Below are 7849 nucleotides of genomic sequence, written 5' to 3'. Positions count from 1 at the left end.
ACACATTCTAATTAAAACATCAAGAATTAAAGATAAAGAGAGAATTATAAAAGCTACAAGAGAAAAACAACAAGTTACATATAAAGGACACCCCATAAGGCTATCAAGTGATATCTCAGCAGACCTCATGGTCAAGAAGGGGCAGAATGATATATTTAAAGTGCTGAAAGAAAAAAATCTACATCCAAGGATACTGTACCTGGCATGGTTATCACTCAGATTGAAGGAGAGTAAAGAGTTTTGCAGAAAAGCAAAAACTAAAAGAGTTTATCACCAATAAACCAGTCTTACAAGAAATGCTAGCAGGATTTATTTAAGTGGGAAACAAAAGACTACAGACAGGAATAAGAAAATTACAAAAAAAATCAATAAAACAATAAAAGCACTAGTAAAGGCAAATACAAAGTAAAGGTAACAGATCATCTACCTATGAACCTAACATGAACGTCAAAAAGACAAAAGTACTAAAATTATCTATCTCCATAATAAGAGAATAATGGTTACTCATACACAAAAAAGAGATTAAATATGATATCAAGAACAGAAAATGTGGAAGGGAGGGGAGGGAAATAGAAGAGCTTTTAGTAAGAAGTCAATGTTAAGAGACCATCAACTCAATATTGATTGCTATATACAAAGGCTATTATATATAAGCTTCATAGTAATCACAAACCAGAAACCTATAGTAAATACATAAAAAATTAAGGGAAAGGAGCCCAAACCTAACACTAAAGAAAACCATCAAGCCACAAGGGAAGAGAACAAGAGAAGAAGAAAGGAATGGAGAAGAATTACAACACACGCAGAGAAAAAGTAACAAAATGGCAATAAGAGAACAGTTATTGAGAGCTACTTTAAATGTCAATGGACTGAAAGCCCCTATCAAAATACATAGGGATGTTGACTGGATAAACAAACAGGACCCATGTATATGCTGCTGGCAGAAGACACACTTAAGATCTAAGAACACTCACAAAATGAAAGTGCAGGGATGGAAAAAGATATTCCTTGCAAATGGCAGTGAAAAGCAATTACTACCACACATAAAAAGAGAAATAGAGAGCAACACAATAATAGTAGAGAACTTTAACACTCCGCTTACACCAATGGATAGATCATCCAAACAGAAAATCAACAAGGAAATATTGGCTTTAAATGTTACATTAGACCAGATGGACTTTGTAGATATACACAGAACATTGAATGCAAAAACTGCAGAGTACACATTCTTTTCAAATGCACATGGAACATTCTCCAGGATAGATCACATACTACATCACAAAACAAGTCTTAATAAATTTAAGGAGGTTTAAATAACACCAAACATCTTTTCTGACTACAATGGTATGAAACTAGAAATCAGCTACAGGAAGAAAATTGAAAAAGCCACACATATATGGAGACTAAACAAAATGTTGCTAAAGAACGAATGGGTGAATGAAGAAATCAAAGGATAAATTAAAAAATGCCTACAGTGAAGTGAAAATGAAAATATGACATGCCAAAATTTATGGGATATAGCAAAAGCAGTTCTACGAGGAAAGTTTATAGCAATACAGGTCTACTTCAACAAACAAGAAAAACTTCAAATAAACAAATCAACAGTGTACCTAAAGGAAGTGGAAAGAGAAGAAAAAACAAAGCCCAAAATCAGAAGAATGAAGGAAAAAATAAAAATCAGAGTAGAAATAAATGAAATGGAGACTAAAAAAATAGAATAAATCAATAAAACTAAGAGGTGGTTCTTTGAAAAGGTAAACAAAACTGAGAAACCTTTAGCTAGACTCACCAAGAAAAAAGAGAGAAGGCTCAAATATATAAAATCATAAATGAAAGAGGAGAAATTACAATGGACACCCCAGAAATGCAAAAGATTGTAAGAGAATACTATGGAAAGCTATATGCTAGCAAATTGGATAATTTACAAGAAATGGATAAATTCTGAGAATCATACAACCTTCCAAAAGTGAATAAAGAGGAAATAGAGAATTTGAATAAACAAATCACCAGTAAGGAGATTGAAATAGTAATCACCAACCTCACAAAAAATAAAAGTCCACGACAAGATGACTTCCCTGGCGAATTCTACCAAACACTCAAGGAAGTCATTGCATATCCTTCTCAAAGCCTTCAGAAAGTTAAAGAGGAGGGGAAGCTTCCTAACTCACTTTACAAGGCCAACATTGCCCTGGTAGCAAAACCAGACAAGGACTACACAAAAAAAGAAAATTATAGGCCAATATCACTGATGAACATAAATCCAAAAATCCTCAACAAAATACTAGCAAACTGAATACAACAATCCATTAAAAAGATCATACACTCTGACCAAGTGGGATTTATTCCACAGATGCAGGGGTGGTTCAACATCCACAAATCAATGTGATACACCACATTAATAAAATGAAGAATAAAAATCACATGATCATCTCAATAGATGCAGAGAATACATTTGACAAGATACAGCATGCAATTATGATAAAAACACTGAATAAAATAGGAATTTAAAGAAAGTACCTCAGCATGATAATAGCCATATATGACCAACCCACAGATAATAATCATACTCAGCAGAGAACAATTGAAAGTTATCCTTCTAAGGACAAGCACCAGACAAGGATGCCCTCTTTCACCACTCATATTTAACATAGTATTGGAAGTCTTAGCCAATCAATCAGGCAAGAAAAAGAAATAAAAGGGATCCACATTGTAAAGGAAGAAGTGAAATTGTCACTATTTATAGATGACATTGTTTTATATATAGAAAACCTTAAAGAATCCACCAAAAAACTTCTAGAAATAATAGATGAATATGGTAAAGTCGCATGATACAAAATAACACACAAAAATCAGTTGTGTTTCTATACACTAACAACCAAGTAACAGAAAGAGAAATGAAGAATATAATCTCATTTATGATTGCAACAAAAAGATTCAAGTACCTAGTGATAAACTTATGCAAAGAGGTGAAAGACCTGTGCACTGAAAACTGTAAGACATTGAAAGAAATTGAAGCAGACACAAAGAAATGGAAAGAGGAGCTGGAATTTTGAGAAAAAAAAAGAACAAAGCTGGAGGTGCCATACTCCCTGAATTCAAAATATACTACAAAGCTGTAGTAAGATCAACGGAACAGAATTGAGAGCCCAGAAATAAACCAACACATCTATTCACAACTAGTTCTACAAGGGAGCCAAGAACATACAATGGAGAAAGGAAAGTCTCTGCATAAATGGTGTTGGGAAGACAGGACAGTCACATGCAAAAGAAGGAAAGCAGACAATTATCTTACACCACACACAAAAATTAACTCAAAATGGATTAAAGACCTGACCGTAAGACCTGAAGTCATAAAACTTCTAAAAGAAAACATAGTAGTACATTTTTCGACCTTGTTTTTAGTAGCATATTTTCAAATACCATGTCAGGCCAGACAAGGGAAACAATAGAAAAAATAAACAAATGAGTGGCTGGCCCTATGGCCAAGCCACTAAGTTTGCAAGCTCTACTTCCGCAGCCCAGGATTTCACTGGTTCAGATCCTAGGTGTGGGGCCTGTCCAGTGGTGCAGTGGTTAAGTGCACACGTTCTGCTTCGGTGGCCTGGGGTTCCCCAATTCAGATCCTGGGTGCGGACATGGCACCACGTGGAAAGCTATGCTGTGGTAGGCAACCCATGTATAAAGTGGAGGAAGATAGGCACGGATGTTAGCTCAGGGTCAGTCTTCCTCAGAAAAAAAAGGAGGATTGGCAGATGTTAGCTCAGGGCTAATCTTCCTCGGGAAAGAAAAAGATCCTAGTCTCAGACATGGCACTGCTCATCAGGCCATGGTGAGGAAGCGTTCCACATAGCACAACAGAGGCACTCAAAACTAGAACCTACAACTATGTACTGGGGGGCTTTGGCGAGAAGAAAAAAAATAAAAACCAAATAAACAAAAGGGACTACATCCAAGTAAAAAGCTTCTGCACAGGAAAGGAAACCATCAACAAAAGAAAAACACAATCCAACAATTGGGAGAACGTATTTGCAAATCATATATCTGATAAGGAGTTAATATACAAAATATATAAAGAACTCACACATTTCAACAACAAAAAAGCCCAACTAAAAGATGGGCAAAAGAGCTGAAGACATTTTTCAAAAGAAGATAAACAGAGGACCAACAGGCACGTGAAAAGATGCTCAACTTCACTAATAATTAGGGAAATAAAAATCAAAACTACAATGAGATATCACTTCATGCCTGTCAGAATGGCTACAATTAATAAGACAAGAAATAACAAATGTTGGAGAGGATGTGGAGAAAAGGTAAGTCTCCATACAGTGCTAGTGGGAATGCAAACTTGTGCAGCCACTATGGAAAACAGTATGGAGAGTCCTCAAAAAATTAAAAATAGAACTACCATCCTATGTAGTTATTCCACAGCTGGGTATTTATCCAAAGAACAGGAAAACATGAATGTATAAAGATATATGCACCTCTGTGCCCATTATGGCATTTTCACAATAGCTAAGATTTGGAAACAAACCTGAGAGCCCATCAAGGGAAGAATGGATAAAGAAAATGTGATATATATACACAATGGAATATTACTCAGGCATAAAAAATATGAAATCTTACCATTTGTGACAACATGGATGAAACTTGAGGGTATTATGCTAAGCAAAATAAGTCAGAGGGAGAAAGTCAAATACCATATCATCTCACTTATAAATAGAAGATAGAAAAAAACAACAAACAAACACATAGAGACAGAGATTGGATTTATAGTTACCAGAGGGGAAAGGGAAAGGCAGGAGGGCAAAAGGTGACTGGGCACATGTGTATGGTGATAGATGGTAATTAGTATTTGGATGCTGAATATTATGTAATCTATAAAGAAATCAAAATATAATGATGTACACCTAAAATTTCTATAATGTTTTAAATCAATATTGCCTCATTGAAAACAAATAAATAAGTAAATACTATTAATTATGGTTGGAGAATGAATCAATGGATAATTTAATCAGTTATTTGACATTTTTGTCTCTGGCGTAGTGCTATAGCTCAATATTGTTTAATGTGCTATCTATCCCAGAGACAATTATTTTTATCAGGGAAAATCTAAATAACTTATATACAAATAATAAAATTGTATGCAGAAATTTTAAGAGCAGGGGCAGAGAAACAGAGAAAATAAATTTGGGATTTGATGATCATTGTGACAGTTACATTAAAGTTGAAAATGGAGTCACTCTTGAGAATAATTAGTAACAAACATCATCAAATACTGACTCTTAAGGGGATTACAATTTTAGAATATTTTCCATAATAATGGAAATTACATAAAGGTATAAGGAAATGCAGTATGTGATGCCAAGATTTTGCAACTTGTCTAAAAGCCTAAGTTTTCCATGTTTGTGATTGAGTTGGAAGCAAGCTAACAGTATGGGTGGTCAAATCTTTTGTCCTTATTATCTTATAGAATATGAAAACAATTTCCGTAGCACTTGCCAATGGAAAAACTAATTGACACATTACAATCTCAAAGTCTCCTGTATTCTGGAGGTATGTGAGGAGATAAACTGCCTTCAAAATAGCCCAAGTGTAAGAACTTCCTGTTTAAACTTTAAGTGACACATTGATAGAAATCTACTTTTGCCACTATTGTTTTACTCTGAGACTTCACAGGGAAGTGTGTGAAGACTACAGTTATCGTCAGTTTACAAGAGTGACCTGGTCTCCCACTAGAGAATGCGTGACTCTCTGGATGACAGAACGTGCATGATGCTACTCTCCTGTCTCTCTACTAGTGCATCTCATTTAGTGGGAGATTACAAATGCTAGATATGATGCAACTGAGGTACAATTAATTTAAAATAAAATCAAAAAGAACATTAGTATCTTTGTACAACTCAGGGTGAAAAACAAGTATAAAACACGAAGTATGTTCAAGGATTTCTTAAAATCTTCAAATTCCTGCCTACATACAGGCATAATTGATTTTGTATGTCAATATGGCCAGCCCTGATGGTCTACTCATTAAGATTCGATGTTCTAATCCCTGTGGCACAGGTTCATTTCCTGGTCAGCTAAACACACCACCAGTCTATTGGTTGTCTTACTGTGGCAGCTGCATGTTGCTGTGACACTAAAAGCTACGCCAATAGTATTTCAAATACCAGCAGGGTCACCCACAGTGGCCAGGTTTCAGTGGAGCTTCCATATTGGTCAGACTAGGATGTAAGACCTGGCACCTACTTCCAAAAAATTAGCCATGAAAACCCTGTGAATAGCAGCAGAGCATTGTCTGAATATAGCACTGGAAAATGAGAGATTGGCAGAAAAGACTGCGCAGGGTTAGACTCTGTTGTCCACAGTGAAGTTAGGAGTCAGAACTGATTCAATGGCACTAATGACAACAAAATCAACATAACTTAAAGTGAAATCCCATAAGCATCTTGACGATTAACAGTTAACTTTGGATTTTGTGACCAATATAGATATTATCATATACATAATTTTATATTTAACCCAGCCTTTAAAAATAGATTTTTTAAATGAATTCATTGAATCATAAATGTCAAACATAATTCTGTATACACTACCTAGATTAAATATAAGCAGTTTGGTTTTTCATATAAATCAGAATGATGTAGCTTTCATAAAATGCTAACTTAAATTTAATTACAAACAATCAGAAGACTTTTAAAAATATTGAATAAAACATTGCACAAAAAGATACACCACACTGAAAAAGGAGACTCCTGTCTAATTATGTTACATTGTCTAACTGACATAAATTAGAAATAGAGCAATAGCAATGGTGATAAAAAATAATTATTAAAATAACTGACATATTATGTAGAGCTTGTAAAAACCAAATTGAGTATTGTGTTTTACACGCATTATATCATACATACTTTTGCTCTCATTCTAGATTACTAAACTAGGTTGTTAGACACTACATAACTTTGCAAAGATCATACATTGTAAATTTCAAAGCCAGAATTTATTCTTCTCCTTAAGGTCATAATGATTTATATCATTGTGTACTTTCAGGTGTACATTATTATATATCAGTTTCTGTATAGACTGCATTCTGCACACCACCAGTAGTCTAGTTTTTATCTGTCACCATACATATGTGCCTCTTTGCCCCTTTCACCCCTCCTATCCCCTTCCCTTCTGGTAACCTCTAATCTGCTCTTCTTTTCCTAGTGTTTATCTTCCACATATCAGTGAAATCATATGGCATTTGTCTTTCTCTGTGAGTCAGAATTTATTCTTGATCTCACTGAATACAGAGATCATTGACTATATTCTTAAATTACATCATTTGAATTATTACAATTGTTTATACCATAAAAGCTACCTTTACTAACTTTGATATTCATAGGAACTTTCTGTAAGTTTGCACCAACAGTGTTCTTCCATGAATGATCTACACTTTTACTTATCATTTTATAGTTTCATATCTTTGCCATTAAATCAATTGCCAATCACTTGTGTAAATAAGTATTTTTAAAAAATCTTTTAATATTGTTTGGTTTTCATTATTCACTAGGCTTTGGATAAATCTAGCGTATCATGCAATATTTTTCAAAATATAAACCATTTCTTTAAAATTTCAATGATTTCTCAGAAATCCACATTTATTCAAAGTAAAATATCATTTGATAACACCTCATCTTTTAATAATTAAATGTAAGTCAGTAAATAAAAGTAATCTAGTTCAGAAAATTACTGTAAATGCTAACACTACTATTTCCCCAACTTGATAACAATCAATCTTCAATCATTAATAGATTTAGAATTTTCATAAAAATTGGTGCATTTTCTTTCCAGTGCATCATTGTAATTT

The sequence above is a fragment of the Equus caballus genome, chromosome 6, assembly GCF_041296265.1.
Source record: "Equus caballus isolate H_3958 breed thoroughbred chromosome 6, TB-T2T, whole genome shotgun sequence".
Lineage (NCBI taxonomy): Eukaryota > Metazoa > Chordata > Mammalia > Perissodactyla > Equidae > Equus > Equus caballus.
Note: the sequence above shows the minus strand (reverse complement) of the source record.